The 23,747-nt window shown below is 39.7% G+C and overlaps 1 long non-coding RNA gene across 2 annotated transcripts; it reads left to right on the top strand.

Moving 5' to 3' along the window:
* Positions 1 to 14,328: 14,328 nt before the first annotated feature.
* Positions 14,329 to 22,570, top strand: LOC107975188 (uncharacterized). Of its 2 annotated transcripts, none has more exons than XR_001718501.3 (5): positions 14,329 to 14,702; positions 16,214 to 16,644; positions 19,412 to 19,629; positions 19,733 to 20,005; positions 22,153 to 22,570. It is a non-coding gene; the product is annotated as an uncharacterized LOC107975188 (long non-coding RNA). The 2 variants fall into 2 exon arrangements; XR_001718502.3 differs by having other exon boundaries at positions 14,330 to 14,702; positions 16,375 to 16,644.
* Positions 22,571 to 23,747: the final 1,177 nt, after the last annotated feature.

Here is a 23,747-nt window from a genome sequence, read left to right as displayed (position 1 = left end):
CTGATTTATTTGAAGAGTGGTTTGTACTTCTTATTGTAGAAATCTTTCACCTCCCTAGTTAGCTGTATTTCTAGGTATTTTATTCTTTTGTGGAAATTGTAAATGGGATTGACTTTTTGATTTGGCTCTTGATTTGGCTGCTGTTGGTGTATAGGAATCCTAATAATTTTCTACGTTGATTTTGTATCCTACAGATTTGCTGAAGTTGTTTATCAGCTGGAAGAGCTTTTGGGCTGAGATTATTACATATAGGGTTTTCTATATGTAGAGTCATGTTGTCTGCAAACAGAAGTTGTTGGACTTCCTCTCTTCTTATTTGGATGCCCTTTATTTCTTTCTCTTGCTTGATTGCCCTGACCAGAACTTCTAACACTATGTTGTATAGAAGTGTTGAGAGAGAGCATCCTTGTCTTGTGCCGGTTTTCAAGAGGAATGTTTTTAGCTTTTGCTCATTCAGTATAATATTAGCTATGGAATTGTCATAGATGACTTTTATTATTTTGAGGTATGTTCCTTCAATACCTAGTTTATTGAGAGTTTTTAACGTGGAAGGGTGTTGAATTTTATTAAAAGTCTTTATGTGTTTATTGAGATAATCTTGTGGTTTTTGTCTTTAGTTCTATTTATGTGATGTATCACATTTATTGATTTGTGAATGTTGAATCAACTTTGCATCTGGGGAAGAAGTCTGCTTGATCATGGTGGATTAGCCTTTTGATATGCTGCTGGATTCAGTTTGCAAGTGTTTTGTTGAGGATTTTTGCATCAATGTTTATCAAGGATATTAGCCTAAACTTTTCTTTTTGTGTGTGTCTCTGAAAGGTTTCGGTAAGATGACGCTGGTATCAAGAACGATTTGAAGAGGAGTCTCTCCTGCTCATTTTTGTTTGTTTTGTTTTTCAATAGTTTCAGTAGGAAGGGTACCAGCTCATTTTTGTACATCTGACAGAATTCGGCTGTGAATCCGTGAGGTCCTGGGCTTTTTTGTTGGTTTGTTAGCTATTTATTACTGATTCTATTTCAGAGCTCATTATTGGTCTGTTCAGAGAATCATTTTCTTCCTGGCTACTATCATAGAGGCAGAAAATTAACAAAAATATTCAGGACCTATACTCAACGTTAGACCAAATGGATCTGATAGAGCTTTTCCGAACTCTCCACCCAAAAGCAACAAAATGTACATTCTTTTCATCATCACATGGTGAATACTCTAAAATTGACCACATGATTGGACATAAAACAATCCTCAACAAATGTAAAAGAACCAAAATCATACCAAACACACTCTCAAACTACAGGATAATAAAAATATAAGTCAAGATTAAGAAAATTGCTCAAAACTGGCCGGGCACGGTGGCTCACACAAGAAATCCCAACACTTTGGGAGGCCAAAGCAGGCAGATCACGAGGTCAGGCAATCGAGACCATCCTGGTTAACATGGTGAAACCCTGTCTCTACTAAAAAATAGAAAAAATTAGCCAGGCGTGGTGGCAGACACCTGTAGTCCCAGCTACTCAGGAGGCTGAGGCAGGAGAATGGCATGAACCCGGGAGGCGGAGCTGGCAGTGAGCCGAGATCACACCACTGCACTCCAGCCTAGGCGACAGAGCGAGACTCTGTCTCAAAAAAAAAAAAAAAAAAAAGAGAGAGAAAAAAGAAAGAAGTAAAATTGCTCAAAACCATGCAATTACATGAAACTTAAACAACATGGTCATAAATGACTTTTGGGTAAATAATGAAATTAAGGCAGAAATCAGTAAGCTATTCGAAACTAATAAGAACAAAGATATGACATACCAGAATCTCTAGGACACAGCTAAGGCAGTGTTAAAGGGAAAACTCATAGTAATAAACGCTCACATAAAAAAGTTAGAAAGATCTCAAATTAATAACCTAACTTCAAAATGGAAAGAATTAGAGAAGCAAGAACAAATCATGCCCAAAGCTAGCAGAAGACAAAAAATAACAAACCAGAGCTGAACAGAAGGAAATTGAGACACAAAAAACCATTTAAAAGAGCGATGAATCCAATAGTTGTTTTTTTAAATAATAAACTAGGCCACTAGCTAGACTAATAAAGAAGAAAAGAGAAGATCCAAACAAAAAAGAGACACAATTAGAAATGACAAAGGTAATGTTGACTCCACAAAAATAAAAACAACCATTAGAAACTACCTGCTGAGTCCAGCTCGGTCATGCAGACCCTAACCCAGTGGCGCCAGAGGAATTAAAGACAAACACACAGAAATACAGAGTGCGGAGTGGGAATCAGAGGGCTGACAGCCTTCCGAGCTGAAAGCCATGGACCAAGTTTTACCCACATATTTATTGACAGCAAGTCAGTGATAAGCATTGTTTCTGCAGATTATAGATTAAATAAAACGGGAAACAAAGGGATGGTCTCTGGCTAGTTATCTGCAGCACGAACATGTCCTTAAGGCACAGATCGCTCATGCTATTGTTTCTGGTCAGAACGCCTTAAGCGGTTTTCGACCCTGAGTGGGCCAGGTGTTCCTTGCCCTCATTCCGGTAAACCAGCAACCTTCAGCGTGGTCATCATAGCCATCATAAGCATGTCACAGTGCTGCAGAGATTTCATTTATGGCCAGTTTTGGGGCCTGTTTATGGCCAGATTTGGGGGCCTGTTCCCAACACTACTATAAAAAGCAGAGCTCTGTGGCCGACGCCTGTAATCCCAGCTCTTTGGGAGGCTGAGGCAGGTGGATCACGAGTTAAGGAGATCAAGACCATCCTGGCTTACATGGTGAAACCCCGTCTCTACTAAAAATAGAAAAAATTAGCCAGGCATGGTGCCACGCACCTGTAATCCCAGCTACTCGCTATGCTGAGGCAGGAGAATCACTTGAGCCCAGGAGGCGGAGGTTGCAGTGAGCTGAGATTGGGCCATTGTACTCCAGCCTGGGTGACAGAGCAAGACTCTGTCTCAAAAAAAAAAAAAAAAAAAAAGAAAGAAAGAAAGAAAGAAAAATAAAAAAAAAGAAAAAAAGAAACTACTATAAACACTTCTACACACACAAACTAGAAAACCTAGAAGAGATGGATAAATCCTAATACACCCTCACAAGATTAAGCCAGGAAGAAATTGATTACCTAAAGATAGTTTTAAGATCACAGTTGTTTAGAAAAATGAATAAATTTAAAATAAATAAATAAATAAAAATCATTTGAAACTATTGCCCATTTCTGAGAGATGGAAATTACATACATAAAACCCATTATTTTTATTTATTTTTCTCATGTTTTAAAAGAATATTAAATTCTCTTCTAAAAATGTAGGTCCACATATTCACATAAAATCATATATATAATTTTGATGAGCAGTCTTATCTACAAGAGGCTACAAATTATTAATAGTTAGACTATTTCCAGACTAAAGAGACTATGTTCTTGTTTTCAAAATGTTCTCATCGGTGGTTTTCCTCAAGAACAAATAATCTCCCCCTGGAAAAATATAACATGATTAGGAATTGAATGTAGATATTTCAAGTATAAAACAGTATTAAAAATTATACTTACATAAAGATAGATGATAGAGAGATAGATAGATAGATGACAGATATGAATGGAAGGAAGGTCAACTATCTCTCTAGAAATTTGAAAATGTTTTATTTAAATATTAATACAAATTCAATTTTACACTCTCTCTACTATTTGCTTTTTAAAATTTTCTTATAATAATTATACAAATGCAATGTATCACAAAGTGCCACACAGCTCTATCATTTACTGAGTATGCCACCACTGAATAAGGATGAGAAGCAGTGCTGTCTTCCGGTTTTAGGGTCAGTTGACTGACTCTAAAGGAAACAGAAGATAGACGACTTCTAAAGTAATATAACTTAGCATGAATTAAAATTGCTTCTACCTGATTAAAAAGACAGATATGAAAGTATTAACTGTACAGACACATGAACAAAGGTGTCTGGGATAGAAAATCCCTATATGGATGTAGAAAAGCCAAGTTCTGCAACTTTAGTTTGCCTATTACTGGAGGATTTTAAAACAATTTTTGTCCTTGGTCTCAAATTAACATTGCTACTTATTATATATTATACAATAATATAATAATTATTTTGTATTACATATGTTGATTTTATAACATACAATAACTGTAAATGCTTTCCTACATTGAAATTTAGTTTTCCCAACTCCATATTATAGTAAATAAGTTCTGTATTGTGTATTGGAGGAAATGAAAGTTTAAAGAAGCTAATCAAGTTGTTCTTTATGTCAAGTTTTTCTCACAATCCACATACATTAGCAAAGACTGCCAGGTTGTCTAAAAATTGGCCACTTTTTACTACTTCAACCACTATACTATGATTTAACCATTACCTTTAGGCTATACTATACTATACTATGATTTAACCATTACCATAACCATTAAGTCATTACTGACTAGAGTTTAGACTATTATAATAGTTGCTAATCAGTTTCCTTGCCATAAGACTTTGCCTGTTTCTCCTGTGCTCACACAGTCTATTCTTTTTATGATAGTGCCATGGACTGAATGTTTATGTCCCTCCGAAACTTATGTTGAAACCCTAATCCCCAGTGCTATGGTACTTGGAGATAAGGCCTTTAGGAGGTAATAAGCTTTAGATTAAGTCAGGAGGGTGAGGTTCTCCTGATCGAATTAATGCCCTTTTAAAAAGAATAAGAGAGGTGAGCTAGTTCTCTGTCCACCATGTGAGGACACAGTGAAAAGGTGCTGTTTGTAAACCAAGAAGAGGGCCCTCTGTAACAAAATAACCATGCTGGTTCCAGGATCTCAGACTTCCAGCCACCAAAGTCTAAAAAATAAATGTTTGTTCTTAAAGCCACCCAGGTGGAAATTATAATATCGACTGACCTAGATAAGTAGCCAGTGTGATCTTTTAAAAACTGTCAGTCAGGGCCGGGCACAGTGGTTCACACCTGTAATCCCAGCACTTTGGGAGGCCAAGGAGGGCGGATCACAAGGTCAGGAGTTTGAGACCACCCTGGCCAACATACTGAAAACGTGTCTCTACTAAAAAAACAGAAATTAGCTGGATGTGGTTGCACGCGCCTGTAGTCTCAGCTACTCGGGAGGCTGAGGCAGGAGAATCACTTGAATCAGGAGGCAGAGGTTGCAGTGAGCTGAGACCATGCCATTGCAGTCCAGCCCGGGTGACAGAGCGAGACTCCCTTTCAAAACAACAACAACAAAAACAAAACAAAACAAAACAAAACAAAACAAAACAAAACAAAAACACTGTCGGTCAGATTAAAAAGTTGCAGTTAAATCCAAAATCTAAAGTGCTTATTATGGTCTAAAGGCCCAAATGATCTGATTCTTGGTTTCCTCCATAACTTCACCTGCTGTCTCCCTTGCTTGTTGCATAACCTCACATGCTTCCTTGCTATACTTTCCTCCTGTTCTCTGTCACTTCCTTTCTGCGGCTACTAAAATGTCTCTACAACCTACACTGGCTATCTAATCCTCTCAATCTTCTTATTCTTCTTAATAATAGTATTACCATCTGAAATGCATATTTGTGTTTATTTTTAGATTCTCACTTCTCTATCATGTCGTTGAGAATAAAGAACTTAATGTGTTGTATTTATTGCAGCACTCTCAGCTCGTAGACTAGTGCCTGAAATCCTGTTATTGCTTAATGAATATTTGTTGAATGAATAAAAAGTTCACTGAGCTCAGTTATCAAGTCTCAGAGCTTACATTTGATCCTGGATTTCTCTGATTTCTAACCATACACAATACTGAATTTATTGTCCCCCATATGTCTAAATAGTTCACTAATATGTGTTTGATGCAACTAATCTCTGAGGGAGGCAGAATAATTGTACAAATTTCATCAGATTTTAGACAAGAAATTTGTAATATTAGGGGATGTTTTAATTAGCTCCAGATGGTTAAATTCAACTGTTCCTAATATGGAAAGCCAGAATGAAATCTTCTAACTTACAATACTATAAACAAACAAAGTAGTTGAAAAAAACAAAATAACAATGTACGTTGAAAAAAAAATCACTTAATATTTTAAAATTACTTAAAAATAATTGTGTCTCAATAATTCGGATCAATTATCTCTACTATTAAGGTTGATTAGTTCCTGATTGTTAGTAAAGATTTATTCTAAATAGCCTGTTAATAAAAACTCAGTTTAGTGAATTCATGAGTTACTCTAAATCAATTTCTATGTCCACCTTTGAAATTCCAAATTTTCCCCCATAACTGTTATGAATCCAGCTGTTAGCTGGATCATGCTGAGGATTCATTTGTGAAATCTTCTATGCTATTATAAGATTAAAATTGGGTTCAAAAACTACCTACCAGGTACTATGCTTATTACCTGGGTGGCAAAATCATCTGTAAACCAAACCCCCATAACACACAATTTACCTATATAACAAACATGCACGTGTACCCTTGAACCTAAAATAAAAGTTTTAAAAAATGAGGTTCATTAGTACATAATATTCATCCCTAAATAATTCAATGGTTTCAATATGGTTTTAGGCTAACATTAGAATTAGGTATTTATTGAACCTCTTCTTGTATGGAAGAATAATATATAATAATAATATATGATAATAACATATATTTATGAATACACTCATTATTAGTTGAATTCAAAATACCAAGAAAGCAATTGTCAGTGGTAAATTATTTCAAAATGACAGATTATTAAAATACTCTCATGTATATTCAGACATTTGTAAATTTATGAAAAATATTATTTTATTTTTTTCCCGCTGATTAGAGAAATGAGTAAAATGTTAGTCAGAAGGCAGCCAACTTGCTGCAATAGAAAGAACAAATTACAATAACAAAACTGACTTTATGTATTACTGTAGTCCACAATTCTCTTAAATTATGATGAAATTCAGTTTTTCATGCACTGACACTGATGGATTGTTGTTATTTTTAGACCCAGTGCTGCAACAAGTCGCCAGTGTTAGAAGTGCCCTGGCTAACATGGTGATGGTTACAGCTTTGACTGAGATTACTCCTGACACAGGTCAGGCAGAGCAGTAGACTGGGCCATACTGTCCTGGCAGCTGGTCTTTTTCTTGCCCTTGTATCTTAGAGAAATATGAACCTGTTCAGCCCATACAGCATTGTGGTGGTAATCATTTCTAATGGAGTGTGGTTACAAGATGTTGCAGAAATATATATATCATTTTTTCCTGGTAATATATCTTCTTTCTAAAGAGCAAACAATGTCCTACTTAACAAGAATGGCCGCATTCATCTTGATCTGCCTGGATGTTAAACTTTTCATGGTTGCTGTACTGATTTTTTTAAACAAAAAGCAGTAGAATGCTTAAACATGTTGGAACACAAACAAACAAAGGATTTATATATATAAGGATTGAATGGCATAGTTATTTTTTGTTGTTGTTTTTCAGGATGAGTGCCCAATCATTCAAGCAACAAATGCTTCTGTTATGTTTGTTTTGTCTGGATTTTTAAAGACAGCTAAATAATAATACCTGTAGTTAGGGGAGAAAAGTGCAAAAAAAAAGCTATTAAAATGCTATCTTCAAAATTTAACTTACAAGTATTACAATTGTTTTTTTCTTATTCAGACTAAAAAAGAGGCAACCAGACAGATGGTAAATGTAGTCTAATCCTGTGGCAGAGAAGGATGGCTGCATACTCAATATCCATTCTGTTTATCTTCCTTAGTAACAGCATAACAACTTTATTTCAGGATGGAAAAACAACAACAACAAACTTTTGCAGCTTTCCTTGCCACTAGGAGTGAATGAAATGTAAATGGAAAGTAATACTTCAGAGAACAATTTTTTAAAAGGGCCCTAATTTAGCTAGAAATTTGCTTATTTCCCTGAATATTTGTCTTATTCCCACTTCCTTGGCACCAGAAATAATGTTTGGTTCCTCCATAAGCGTCCTGTGACAGTGACGTGACCTCAGATAGAAAAATCATATACTAAAAATGGCTGAGTAGAAAGGAACCACCATGGATTGACTTCCTCTGGATTTCTTTATGAGAGAGAAAGTATAATAACCTGTGTAAGCCACTGTTTTAATGACCATCTTACTAGCAAAAGGATTTCATTTCTGCATGAGACAACTCCAGACTCTGTGAGTGGGAAGTTATTCTTCTTATATCCACTCTACGGAAATTGCAGCATTTCCAATTTCCAATTTGCATTAGATTTTTTTCCAGAGAATTGTTCAGAGCCACCATAACTAGAGAGATCATGTTGTTAAGTAGATGAATGGCCTCCACATGTCCTGCTCCTCCAGTAATTTTCCCTACAGTCTCCTTGTAGATAGTTGTATGTTAACAATCTGTATGTTTGTTCAATAATTCCTTGCCCCAGTTGAATTTACATAACGTGATTAAATTTCATTGAGGTCAATGTTGTAAAATAATTCACAAAATCTCTTCTGCATATGACAATTATGAATTAAATGGAAATTTTTGCTTTGAACTAAAATATCTGCTTTCTTTGGGGTAGAGAATAAAAATAAGGCCAAAGATCACATATTGGGAGGGACAGCTAGACAAAGCAAACTGAAATGTTTGGTTCCAAATCAGTTATCCTGGTTCTTGCAGATTCCATTTGCTTTGTCTATCTTCATTAGTAAGCACTAAATAGCAGGATTTTATACATTATACTGTTTCTGTGATTGAATGTGTGTCTTTGGGATAATTATCACCTAATCTTTGAAATATATTTTGCATATTTGGTAACAGAAATTTTATATTAGAAAATATGTACACTCAAAAGTTTTTGAGCATGCCAGGCAAAGTTACAGTGGCAGCAGTTTTTTAATATCCCTAAATCATCCCACGAAATATAGCAAAGAAATGAACAAAACAACAAAAATTATCACAGCCAACATACACCATAAAACCAACTGACAAAGTAATTCCACGAGTCCCAAAATGCATGCAGGTAAGGCCAAATCACTGACAGCAACAATATCTGGAAAGTATAGTAAAACAAATTTGATGGCCTAACAATAAACTTAATGGAAAACATCCAAAATCTTACTAAGACTTCCCTTTGTCAGATGAGTAGGTTGCGAAAATTTTCTCCCATTTTGTAGGTTGCCTGTTCATTCTGATGGTAGTTTCTTTTGCTGTGCAGAAGCTCTTTAGTTTAATTAGATCCCATTTGTCAATTTTGGCTTTTGTTGCCATTGCTTTTGGTGTTTTAGACATGAAGTCCTTGCCCATGCCTATGTCCTGAATGGTAATGCCTAGGTTTTCTTCTAGGGTTTTTATGGTTTTAGGTCTAATGTTTAAGTCTTTAATCCATCTTGAATTAATTTTTGTATAAGGTGTAAGGAAGAGATTCAGTTTCAGCTTTCTACATATGGCTAGCCAGTTTTCCCAGCACCATTTATTAAATAGGGAATCGTTTCCCCATTGCTTGTTTTTGTCAGGTTTGTCAAAGATCAGATAGTTGTAGATATGCAGCGTTATTTCTGAGGGCTCTGTTCTGTTCCATTTATCTATATCTCTGTTTTGGTACCAGTATCATGCTGCTTTGGTTACTGTAGCCTTGGAGTATAGTTTGAAGTCAGGTAGCGTGATGTCTCCAGCTTTGTTCTTTTGGCTTAGGATTGACTTGGTGATGCGGGCTCTTTTTTGGTTCCATATGAACTTTAAAGTAGTTTTTTCCAATTCTGTGAAGAAAGTCATTGGTAGCTTGATGGGGAGGCATTGAATCTATAAATTACCTTGTGCAGTATGGCCATTTTCACAATATTGGTTCTTCCTACCCATGAGCATGGAATGTTCTTCCATTTCTTTGTATCCTCTTTTATTTCATTGAACAGTGGTTTCTAGTTCTCCTTGAAGAGGTCCTTCACGTCCCTTGTAAGTTGGATTCCTAGGTATTTTATTCTCTTTGAAGCAATTGTGAATGGGAGTTCACTCATGATTTGGCTCTCTGTCTGTTATTGGTGTATAAGAATGCTTGTGATTTTTGTACATTGATTTTGCAACCTGAGACTTTGCTGAAGTTGCTTATCAGCTTAAGGAGATTTTGGGCTGAGACAATGGGGTTTTCTAGATATACAATCATGTCATCTGCAAAGAGGGACAATTTGACTTCCTCTTTTCCTATTGAATACCCTTTATTTCCTTCTCCTGCCTACTTGCCCTGGTCAGAACTTCCAACACTATGTTGAATAGGAGTGGTGAGAGAGGGCATCCCTGTCTTGTGCCAGTTTTCAAAGGGAATGCTTCCAGTTTTTGCCCATTCAGTATGATATTGGCTGTGGGTATGTCATAGATAGCTCTTATTATTTTGAGATATTTCCCATCAATACCTAATTTATTGAGAGTTTTTAGCATGAAGCGTTGTTGAATTTTGTCCAAGGCCTTTTCTGCATCTATTGAGATAATCATGTGTTTTTTGTCTTTGGTTCTGTTTATATGCTGGATTACATTTATTGATTTGAGTATATTGAACCAGCCTTGCATCCCAGGGATGAAGCCCACTTGATCATGGTGGATAAGCTTTTTGATGTGCTGCTGGATTCGGTTTGCCAGTATTTTATTGAGGATTTTTGTATCAATGTTCATCAAGGATATTGGTCTAAAATTCTCTTTTGGTTGTGTCTCTGCCCGGCTTTGGTATGAGGATGAACAGACGCTTCTCAAAAGAAGACATTTATGCAGCCAAAAAACACATGAAAAAATGCTCACCATCACTGGCCATCAGAGAAATGCAAATCAAAACCACAGTGAGATACCATCTCACACCAGTTAGAACGGCAATCATTAAAAAGTCAGGAAACAATAGGTACTGGAGAGGATGTGGAGAAATAGGAACACTTTTACACTGTTGGTGGGACTGTAAACTAGTTCAACCATTGTGAAAGTCAGTGTGGCGATTCCTCAGGGATCTAGAACTAGAAATACCATTTGACCCAGCCATCACATTACTGGATATATACCCAAATGACTATAAATCATGCTGCTATAAAGACACACGCACACGTATGTTTATTGCGGCACTATTCACAATAGCAAAGACTTGGAACCAAGCCAAATGTCCAACAATGATAGACTGGATTAAGAAAATATGGCACATATACACCATGGAATACTATGCAGCCATCAAAAATGATGAGTTCATGTCCTTTGTAGGGACATGGATGAAATTGGAAATCATCATTCTCAGTAAACTATCGCAAGAACAAAAAACCAAACATCGCATATTCTCACTCATAGGTGGGAACTGAACAATGAGAACACATGGACACAGGAAGGGGAACATCACACTCTGGGGACTGTTGTGGGGTGGGGGGAGGGGGGAGGGATAGCATTAGGAGATATACCTAATGCTAAATGACGAGTTAATGGGTGCAGTACACCAGCATGGCACATATATACATATGTAACTAACTTGCACATTGTGCACATGTACCCTAAAACTTAAAGTATAATAATAATAATAATAATAAAAGACTTCCAAAAGATGCAAAAGTAGCTTAAACAAATGAGAATGCATATATCATCTTTGAATAAGAAAACTCAATACCATAATGATGTCATTCCTTCCCAAGTTAATTTAATGCAAAAATGACAATACCATTAAGTTTTTTCTTTTATTTATTTGTCTGATTGTTTTGCCTGAGTCAGACAAGTTCATTATAACAATCAGTTTGAAGATTAAGCAAGCCAGAATGACCACAAAAGGCATAAAATGGAACAGCAATGAATGAGGCAATTGTTATCAGATATTCAAACAAATTATAAAACCTCAATAATTAAAATAAATGTGATAGTGCTGCATAAATAAACAACAGGACCAACAGTACAAATAAAATAACATACAAACCAAGTCATACGTGGAAATATAATATGCAATGAAATTAGCCTCTTTAATTTGTAGGATAAATTAACTTATTAAATTTCTTATTAAAGAAAATTCAATACAAGTAATTTTAACAGAAAAAATATGTAATTGGACCCTTTTCTCAGAATCTACACAAAAATTATTCAAATTGATCAAAGATTTACATCTAAAAATCTAAAATATTCAAGAAATAAAACACAGATAAAATTAAAACTTGGGAATGAGGTAAATTTTTTCTACTAATAATTTAAAATCTAGACTCAACAACAGAAAGATGGATAAATTTGACTCTAACCTAAAAAACTTATGGAGATCTGAGGACACCGTAAGCAAATTTTATTTCCAATTCTCAGTGAAGAGTAACTGTAAATGTTGTTAATATATAAAGAACTTCTAAAAATGGAAAATGAAAAGCCGAAAACATGATAGGAAAACAGGTAGATAATGTGAAGAGGGTCCACAGGGGAAAAAACGCAAATTTTCTTTACCATAAAAAAGGAAATTCAGCTTCACTTACAGTAATGCAAATTAAACCTATACTGAGGGAAGCATTTTCCATTTTACAGATAGGCAAATCCAAGAGTTTGACTCCATATTTACCTATTGAGACTGTGAGAAAACAAGTTGTTTTACAAATTGCTGGAGTGTAAAATAGTTTAATCTGGGGGAAAGTTTGACAATACCTAGTAAAACTACATATACATGTTTTTTTTTTTAATTCGGCAATCACACTGCTAAGAATCTATTCCAAAGATATACTAAAAACAATCCCAAAAGACAAATGTATAATTTATAAGTGCAAATAAATAGAAAGTAAACACAAATAGGGAATTAATTAAATTTACCACAGAACATCTATACAATGTCATATTATGCAGCTCGGAAAAGAAGGAGGAATATCTTTAAATAGTTCTGTGGAACAATTTCAGATTATATTCAGGGAAATTAGGTAGAAAAATGTTCAAATTAGGTTTCCATTTATTCAAGAAAAGCAGGAGTAAAACATAAAAATAAACAGTTAGCTTCCAGTTTCATTTTTTCTCTGAAATACAGTAATTTTCAAAAAGTTTCTTCAGGTTTAAAATTATGTAAATTATTTATGCAGGTTTAAAGTTACATCTGCAAAACAAGATCTATTTGGAGGTGTTTTTTCATTTTTGCCCTAGCCAGCCTTTTTCCTCTCTTCGTAAGTTTGATGATAATTTTGTTGTTTCATGTTTCTGTGTTTCACCCTTCATTGAGTTTAATTACAAGCACATGTGTGTGTATGTATATGTGTTTGTGTGTATGTATATGTGTGTATGTTTGTTGTGTTTGTACATATATTATGCTTGATTTATAACCATAAAGAAAATAATTTATAAAAATGACTTTAAAACACAGCATTGTACTGCATATGCTAGTGGAAAATACCCTAAAAAAGATAAAGGCAAAATTAAAAATAAAGTAATTAATATGACCCATCCCTGGACAAATTCCTCTCTATCTATGAGATAATCAAACTAAAAATCAAGTTATCTGTCCCCAACATGTAATATAGTGGGTCTGGCATAGCGTAAGAATTACAGACACTTCCATTTCCAAAGAAGATCAAAGAAATAAAGGAATCTCCAGCTGTATTAGTCAAGTTTCTCCAGAGAAACTAAATGAACAGCATATGTGTGTGTGGCTGTGTGTGGTGGGGGATTATTTTGACTAAGATCCAAATATAGAAAATGTAAATATATATATTATTCCTACAAAATTAGAAAATTGGGCGAAAGAAGAAACAATGTTTTTTACTAGTTGGAAAACAGACAGTAGTGAATGTTGATTCCTGAGAGATAGGAAATATATTAACTGAGGGCCATAGTCTTCTAGTCTTCTATATAGTCAGTTTCCAGACTAAAGTGCAAAAAGAGGATGCCCAAGCAGAAGACGACAGTTTCGTGGAGTCAAGGAGACAGAGATCAGATTTCAGGGAGATAGAAACATTGGGAATAGATGTAGCCTAGAACTGGAATAGAAGGATGTTTTGAGAAAACTTCAGAAATTTTTATGCACTTTTCTTGGAATCTTGGATTGAATTTTATTCTGCAAATGAGTGGGATAAAAAGTAAATGAAATACAGAGATCTATAAACTGAGCTTTTAGAAAATAATATCAGACAACAGATGAGGGAAAACTTCCAATTGTGGAAGAAATGAAGTGGTATAGTTTCTTCACCCATGGGTAGTTTTGTGGCTGAGGCCACTATAAACGAAAGACAGTCTAAGGTCCTCTGAGCAGGCTGCACCATGGTCAAGCCATCGTGACCCCTGTGACCCACAGAAGGTCTCCTGGAGCCAGAAAGTCTAGGACAAAAGGAAAACCACAAAAGAAGAAAAACGGCTAGTTCCTGTCTTAGCTGATTAGCCAACCTTGCGACATTCTGTCATTGCAACAGGCTTACCCTAACTGATCAATCAACCTCGTGACACTGTGCTCTGTAACCTTGTGATAACGTACCTTATGACATTCTTCCCCTGCCCGCAATAAACGGCTCCTAACTGTAACTTTCCGGTGCTTACCTCTAACTGATAAAACTAGCTCCAACCCACCACCCTCCACTGACTTCCTTCGCACTCAGCCCACTCGCACCCGGGTGAGTAAACAGCCTTGTTGCTCACACTTAGCCTGTTCAGTTTGTCTCTCCAATTAGATGCTCGCATAACATTTGGTGCCGAAAGCCCGGGATAGGGGAACTCCTCCGGCAGACCTCTCCTCTATCTTCCCGGTACCCACGTTCTCCCATGCAAGAGACTTCCCTCGCCCTCAGGACCTCAGACCAGCTCCGCGAGCACTCCGGCCTCTGTCTATGGATATGGTAAGCTGCCTCGGTCTCTCCTCATCTCTCCCTCTCTTTTTCTCTTTTCAAAATTGAGACAAAGAACCTTCCTCTTATCCGTGTTTCAGAAATCCAACACTGGTCACGGACTCTTCTTGGGGAGACAGCCTTCCCTCAGTGTTTGGTCAATGCCAGGGACGCCCGCCTTGGCCATTTGCCAGCCACACAACCCAGGACCTCCAATGGGGACGCCCACTGAGGATCCTAGTGGTTGCTCTTTTCCTTGTCTCTTTCTTTCCCCCCAATCTTTCCTTGTTCTATCATGGGCAATCTCCCGCCCTCCATCCCTCTTTCTTCTGTCTGGCTTGTGTCCTCAGAAACCTCAAACCTCTTCAGCTTGCACCCAATCTAAAGGCTAAAGGTCTAATTTTTTTCTGTAACACGTCCTGGCCCCAATATAAATTAGACAATGGCGCTCAGTGGCCAGAAAACAGCACTTCCAATTTCTCTATTTTGTGGGACTTAGACAACTTCTATGGAAAAATGGGCAAATGGTCTGAGGTACCCTACTTCCAGGCATTTTTTACATACGATCTCTCCCTAGCCTATGCTTCCAATGTAATCCATCCCCAATTTTCCTTATTTCCCTTCCGTCTACCCCTCCTTCTTCCACTGGCGATGATGACTCCTCTTTGTCTGTTGACCCCTCCGATCTTTCTCCTCCACCACCTACCCGAACCTGCTCCTAATTCCCCCCCAGAACCTATTTCTACCCACAATCCACCCTCTTATGCCCCTCCCCTTACCACCCTTGCTCACATCCTGTCTGGCTTACAGTTTGGGCCTGCGGCCAACCCCCAGGCCCCTGCCTAGCAATTTCTCCTCGGAGAGGTGGCAGGAACCAAAGGAATAGTTCGGGTTCAGGTCCCTTTCTCCCTGTTCGACCTTTCCCAAATTAGTGAACATCTAGGCTCTTTCCCATCTGACCCCACCAAATATATACGAGAATTCCAATACTTAACCCAGTCCTATAATCTTACTTGGAATGACTTAAATGTCATCCTTACCTCTACCCTCCCTCCTGAGGAGTGAGAGTGGGTTTGGATCCTAGCTCAGTCTTACGCTGATAATCGCCGGTGCCCTGAGCCTGGCCGCCAGTAAGGTGCTAGGGCAGTACCCTGTGAAGACCCTGGATGGACTTACCAGGCCCCGGGACCAAGGCACAGCCAGACGGGACTACATGATCTCTTGCCTAGTTCAAGGGCTTCAGAAGGCTGCATATAAAGCCGTCAATTATGACAAACTGAAAAAAACAAAAAAACAAAAAAAACCCCACTCAGAACAAAGATAAAAATCCAGCTCAGTTTATGGCCTGTCTACCTGCCACCCTCAGGCGATATACAGCACTAGACCCTGAAGGGATAGAAGGCCGTCTTATTCTTAACATGCATTTTATTACCCAGTCAGTTTCTGACAGTAGAAAGAAACTTCAAAAATTAGAGTCTGGCTCTCAGATCCCACAACAGGAATTAATCAACCTCGCCTTCAAGGTGTTCAATAATAGGGAAGAGACTGCCCGGCGACAGTGCATTTCAGAACTACAGATGCTTGCCTCCGCCATAAGACAAACCCCAGCTGCACTGCCTACCTGCAAGAACTTCAAGGCATCTAAACGCAGCATCCAACAGCCCCTCTGGGACCTTGCTTCCAGCGATGAAAACCTGGCCACTGGGCCAAGGAATGCCTGCAGCCTGGGATTACTCCTAAGCCATGCCCCGCCTGTGCGGGCCCTCACTGGAAGTCTGACTGCCCGACTCTCATCGCCACTTCCGGAGCTCCTGGAGCTCAAACCCAAAGCTCCCCACCGACTCCTTCCCAGATCTCCTCGGCTTGGCTGCTGAAGACTGAGGCTGCCCGAACGTCTCGGAGGCCCCCTAGACCATCGAGGATGCCGAGCTTCGGGTAACTCTTAGGGTGGAGGGTAAGTCCGTCCCATTCTTAATCAATACGGGGAATACCCACTCCACCTTACCTTCTTTTCAAGGGCCTGTTTCCCTTGCCCCCACAACTGTTGTGGGTACTGACAGCCAAGCTTCTAAACGCCTTAAAACTCCCCAACTCTAGTGTCACATCAGGCAACACTCCTTTTTGCACTCCTTCCTAGTTATCCCCACCTGCCCAGTCCCCTTATTATGCGGAGATATTTTAACTAAATTTTCTGCCTCCCTGACTATTCCTGAACTACAGCCACATCTCATAGCTACCCTTTTATCCAATTCCAACCCTCCCTCCAACCTCCCCTTTCATCTCCCCACTTCAACCCTGAAGTATGGGATACCTCCGCTCCTTCCCTTGCAACTGACCATTCACCCCTTATCATCCCATTAACAAATAACCACCCCTGTCCTGCTCAACACGGGTACCCCATCCCACAACAGGCTTTAAGGGGCCTAAAGCCTGTTATTACACATCTAGTACAGCGTGGCCTCTTAGTTCCTACCAACTTCCCTTACAACTCTCCCATCCTACCTGTTCAAAAACCAGGTAAGTCGTACAGGCTAGTCCAAGACCATCATCTCATTAATCAGATTGTCCTCTCCATCCATCCTGTTGTGCCAAACCTTTATATTCTCCTATCCTCAATACCCCCTTCTACAATTCACTATTCTGTTATTGACCTCAAAGATGCCTTCTTTACCATCCCCTTACATCCCTCTTCCCAGCTTCTTTTCACTTTAACTTGGACTGACTGTGACACCCACCAGTCCCAACAACCCACCTGGACCCTTCTACCACAGGGTTTCAGAAATAGCCCACATTACTTTAGCCAGGCCCTCTCCCATTACCTGCTTTCTTTTCATCCATCTGCTTCCCATCTCATTCAATATGTGGATGACCTTCTTTGCAGCCCCTTTCACCAATCTTCCCAGCAAGATATTATCCTGCTTCTTCAACATCTCTACTCAAAGGGGTACAGAATATCCCCCTCCAAATTCAAATTTCTTCCCCAAGTGTTACCTATCTCGGTATAATCCTCCATCAACATATGCGTTTACTTCTGGCAGACGATATTCAGCTAATCTCCCAAACTCCAATCCCCACCACCAAACAACTCCTCCTTCTTAGGCGTTGTTGGATACTTCCGCCTTTGGATACCAGGTTTTGCCATCCTAACCAAACCACTCTGTAAACTCACAAAAGGAAATTTAGCTGAACCCATAGATCCTAAATCGTTCCCTTGCCCCTCCTTTTGCTCTGTAAAAAAGGCCCTAGAGACAGCCCCCACTCTAGCGCTCCCCAACTCCTCTCAACCCTTCTTCCTTCACACAGCAGAAATGCAGGGCTACGTATAGGTATTCTTACTCAGGGACCAGGCCTGCAACCATTAGCCTATTTATCCAAACAGCTTGATCGTACAGTCCTGGGCTAGCCATCATGTTTGCACGCCACAGTGGCAACAGCCCTTATACTCTTAGAGTCTCTCAAAATCACAGGCTATGCCTCACTTACCCTTTATAGCTCTTACAATCTCCTAGACTTAGTTTCCTCTTCACACATAAAACACATATTCTCGGACCCCTGCATCCTCCAACTCTATTCACACTTTATCAAAAATCCCATGGTAACCATTGCCTTTGGACTGGACTTCAACCTAGCTTCTCACTTAATACCCACTACAAATCCTGATCCCCACAGCTCTATTTCTTTAATCCACGTAGCCTCCTCTTCTTTTCCCCATATTTCCCTTTTCCCTATCCCTGACCCAGACCACATTTGATTTATTGATGGCGGTTCTTGAAAAACCAGTTGATCATCACCAGGTAAAGCTGGCTATGCTGTTGTGTCTCACTCATCTATCATTGAAACTGCCACACTCCCCCCATCTGCAACCTCTCAACAAGCTAAATTAATAGCACTAACTCCTGCCCTAACTCTTACCAAAGGACTGCATGTTAGTATCTATACCAAATCCAAATATGCCTTCCATATTCTCCACCACCATGCTGTCATCTGGGCAGAAAGAGGTTTTCTCGCTACACAAGGGTCCTCTATTATCAATGCTCACTTAATAAAAGCCCTCCTTTAAGCTGCCCTCCTTCCAGCCAAAGCTGGAGTAATCCACTGCAAAGGACACCAAAACACCTCTGATCCCATTGCCCCAGGAAATACCTATGCCGATAAAACAGCCAAAAACGCAGCAAACTCCCCAGTATCTGCTCCCAGTGGCTAATATTTCTCTTTCTCATCTATCACTCCTACCTACTCTCCTTCCAAAACCTTAACCTACCAGTCACTTCCCACTCAAGACAACTGTTTTTTAGATCATGGAAAGCTCATTCTCCCTGCCTCTCTAGCTTACTCTGTCCTCTCGTCCTTTCACGACCACTTCCATGTAGAATATAAACCTTTAATCCACTTTTTAGAACCTCTCATTTCTTTTCCAGCCTGGAAATCCATCCTTAAAACAATCACCTCTCAATGTGCTATATGCCACTCTACTACCCCCAGGTCTTTCCCAAACCTCCTCCTTTCCCTACGCATCAAGCACGAGGGTTCACCCCTGCACAAGACTGGCAAATTGACTTTACTCATACGCCCCATATCCAGAAACTCAAATACCTCCTGGTTTGGGTCAACACCTTCACCAGATGGGTTCTGGCTTTTCCCAGGAGGTCTGAAAAAGCCAGGGCCGTTATTTTGTCTCTTCTAACAGACATAATCCCTCGGTTTTGTCTCCCTACTTCCAGGCAGTCTGATAACAGGCCGGCCTTCATTAACCAGCCGTTGGTATCCAATGGAATCTTTATGCCCCCTATCACCCTCAGTCCTCTGGAAAAGTAGAGAAAGCCAACAGCCTTTTAAAAACACACCTCGCTAAACTTACCCTCCAGCTTCAGAAAGACTGGACCACTCTTCTACCCCTTGCACTCCTCCTAATTTGAGCCACACCCCAGGAACCCACCAGGTACAGTCCATTTAAACTCTTACATGGTCGCACCTTTCTGCTCGGGCCCAACCTTATTCCAAACACCAGCCCTCTTGGTGATTATCTTCTTGTCATTCAACAGGCTAGACATAAAATCTGCCAAGCTGCCAATTTCCTGTTACCTACTCCAGAGACCCAGCGATATGAAGACACCCTAGCTGGACTGTCAGTTCTCGTTAAGAACCTAACCCCTCAAACTCTACAACCTCTGTGGACAGGACCCTACCTGGTCATCTATAGTACCCCAACCGTGGTCAGTCTACAGAATCCTCCCCACTGGATTCATTGCTCCAGGATAAAACTATGCCCATCTGACGACCAGCCTAGCTCCTCCACCTCCTCCTGGAAGTCACAAGTACTCTCTCCTACTTCCCTTAAACTTACCCTCATTCCTGAAAAAGAACAATAACCCTGTATACCTTTTATTTACAGTAGACCTTTACACAGTCACCCCACTATTTAAACTCTGTCTACTTATGCCCCTAATCACCATTCTCACCTACTTCTAAATGCCCTGCTTTTGTCTATACTGCCAGTTCACGCTTTTCCTCCAGACCATTGTAGCTGATACCTCATGGATTCACCCTCAAGCTGCTACCCTTAACTCTCTCTTAGAGTGGATAGATGACCTTCTGTGGCAAAGTACTCTCCAATTCTTCCATCCTGATGAAGTTCCTTTCTTTTATACTTACTCTTTGTCTTACTCCCGTTCTCCTGCCACCCTCTATCCCTCCCTAATTATCTCCAGCATACCACCAACCTCACCCACTCCCTCTTCACCATCTCCAATCCTTCCTATGCATTTCCCTCTCTTCCTCCTACTATACAGCTGTCCCTGCCCTGCCAGCCCACTGGGCAACCTCCCCCATCTCCCTATACCTCCGAATCTCTTTCAGTGACCCCCAACTTTACCCTCCTGAACAACTTCTTTACTTCCTAGAAAAATTCAGCAAAAACTCCCCTGATATCTCATACCAACAAGCTGCTGCTCTCCTCCATACCTACCTACGAAATCTATCTCCCTACGTCACTTCCACACCTCCTGTTCTTGGACCCCTCACTATACAAACAACTATCCCCATTGCTGCCCCCTTCCGCATCTCCCTACAATTACCTACTGGAATTCCCTTGGGTTACCTCCCATCTTCCTTATGTTCCTTTACTCTTTACCTCCAAGGCCCTGCCACCCACATTAACCAAAATATTGGAGCATTCCAGCTTCGTATTACAGAAAAGCCCTCCCTCATCACTAACACTCTTAAAAACATCAGTAGCAACTTTTGCCTAGGAAGACATTTATCCTGGCTCTCACTCCATCCTTGGCTACCCTTCCCCTGTTCAATGGATTCCCCTCCAAGGCCTTCTGCCTGCCTGTTTATACCTAGTCTTATAAATAACAGTGAATGGCTACTTACAGATACCAAATTCTTTTTTTCACACCATTAAAACAGAACCTCTCCCTCTACAGTTATCCTACCAAACCCCACTACAACCTCTAATAGCCGCTGCCCTTGCTGGATCCCTAGGGCTCTGGGTGCAGGACTCTGCTTCCAGAACACACTCTCATTTTTTTACTCTCCACTTCCAGTTCTGCCCGCCTCAAGGACTCTTTTTTTCTCTGTGGCTCTTCCGCATACATGTGCCTCCCTGCCAATTGGACAGGCACCTGCACTTTAATCTTCCTTACTCCCAGGATCGAGTTTACAACTGGAAGCAAACAACTCCCCATTCCCCTCATAACTCCAACATGACAAAAAAAAAAAAAAAAAAAAAGTCATCCCATTAACTCCCTTGCTTGTAGGATTAGGAGTTTCAACCGCTGCCAGTGGAACAGGAATAGCAGGTCTTATAACTTCCATCAACACGTTTTGCAGTCTTTTCAGTGACTTCTCCACTAGCCTTACTGATATAACTCAAACACTTTCTGTCCTCCAAGCCCAGGTCGATTCCTTAGCCGCAGCTGTCCTCCAAAATCGCCAAGGCCTCGATCTGCTTACTGCTGACAAAGGAGGACTCTGCCTATTCTTAAATGAAGAGTGCTGCTTTTACTTAAATCAATCAGGCCTTGTATATGACAACATTAAAAAACTTAAAGACAGAGCCCAAAAGCTCACTAATCAGGCAAATAGTTATACTGGCACTACCTGGCCATTCTCTAGCTTAGATTCATGGTTCCTTCCACTGACAGGCTCCTTTGCACTCATCCTTCTCCTCATCTTATTTGGACTTTGTCTTTTCAGACTCATCTCTCAGTTCATACAAAATCGCATCCAAGCTATTACTAATCAGTCAGTATGACAAATGCTCCTTCTAGCAACTGCACATTATCCCCCTTACCCCAAGATCTTTCTTCTGTTTAATCTCTCCCACCTTAGGTTCCCACGCCATCCCTAAGCCTGCTCGAAGAAGCCCTGAAAAACATCGCCCATCATCTCTCTATACCATCCCCAAAATTTTCACCACCCCAACATTTCACTACTTTTTCTTGCTTTGTTTTGTTAGCATAAAAAGACAGGAATGTAAGGTCCTCTGAGCAGGCGGCACCATGGTCAAGCCATCGTGACCCCTGTGACTCACACGTACACATCCAGAAGGTCTCCTGGAGCCAGAAAGTCTGGGACGACAGGAAAACCACAAAAGAAGAAAAACGGCTAGTTCCTGTCTTAGCTGATCAGCCAACCTTGTGACATTCTATCATTGTAACAGGCTGTACCCTAACTGATCAATCAACCTCATGACACTGTGCTCTGTAACCTTATGATAATGTACCTTATGACATTCTTCCCCTGCCCTCAATAAACAGCTCCAAACTGTAACTTTCCACTGCTTACCCCTAACCTATAAAACTAGCTCCAACCCCACCACTTCCTTTTCGGACTCAGCCCACCTGCACCCAGTGAATAAACAACCTTGTTGCTCACACTTAGCCTGTTCAGGGTGTCTCTTCAATTAGACGCACACATAACAGACAGATTAACAAGATAAACACGTACAGATTAATTTAATATAAATTTTAAATGTCGTGGGAGCCTTCAAAGATAAAGACCCAAAGAAACAGGGGAAAGTATATATTTTTATGCTTAGGTTTGATGAAGAGTGTGTATGTAGAAGTATGATTAGAAAAAACAGGTATAATTTAATGGTAATAAACTAGGGAGTGGGCACGGGAACATGGCAAGGCCTGTCTGTTCAGATTCTTCCCTGCCTTTGTGCCTTCCTGTCCTTTCCTCTGTAAGTATAGGGAGCATCACTCTGAAAGGATGGTCTTAAGTCCTACTTTAGAGGAAAGGCAGATAATTATTTTATGGCCTGTTTTAGGGGAGGGAGAACAGTGGGAGAAGGTCAGAGAGACCTTTCTGCTTCTGCTGTTTTTGCAAATGCCAAGGTGTTATATTTTGTGGTAGCATATCCTGAACCCCATCACAAACTCATTTTATGAGGCCAGCATTACCCCTATACCAAAATCATAAAAACACATACAAAGAGAAAACTATTATAGAGCCCAATATCTTCCATAAATGTAAATTTTAAAAGTCTTTAAAAATATTAGCAAATTAAATTATTAAAATATAAGATAATGGTGAAACTGCCTTTGCAAAATTATAGCTGAGGAAATTATGACAGTGAAAGAAATCAGACCTAACCGACTCTATCTTGCTTCTAATCCTCAAGCTGCCCTTGTTCATTCCTGAGCATAGGCTGAACTAATGTTGGGAATGAATTTAGTTCATATTTTGACTCTGACACAAAATTGATAATAGCCCTTTACCTGAAAAGACCCCCTTCTTTGCAGGACTAACAAATTAGCTACAAGATTGGAAATTACAATTTATGGGAAATGCAGCTTCTGGCTCCAAGAGTCTGAACCTCCCCAAATTGCTCCTGGGGATAACATCATTATTGTAAAACCTAAGAACAGAGCTTGAAATATTTTGCAGACCCTGCACTCCATGGATCAGCTGATACGACCCAGACCAGTAATCTGGCCCAACCAATTCTGCCATCACACCCAGGAACAGAAGACATTAAGAAAACCTAACTTCAACCCCCTATAATTCCATTTCCAACCTGACTAATCAGCACTCCCCACTTCCCAA

Source organism: Pan troglodytes, chromosome 5, assembly GCF_028858775.2.
Source record: "Pan troglodytes isolate AG18354 chromosome 5, NHGRI_mPanTro3-v2.0_pri, whole genome shotgun sequence".
NCBI lineage: Eukaryota > Metazoa > Chordata > Mammalia > Primates > Hominidae > Pan > Pan troglodytes.
This window is presented reverse-complemented; position numbering and strand designations above follow the sequence as displayed.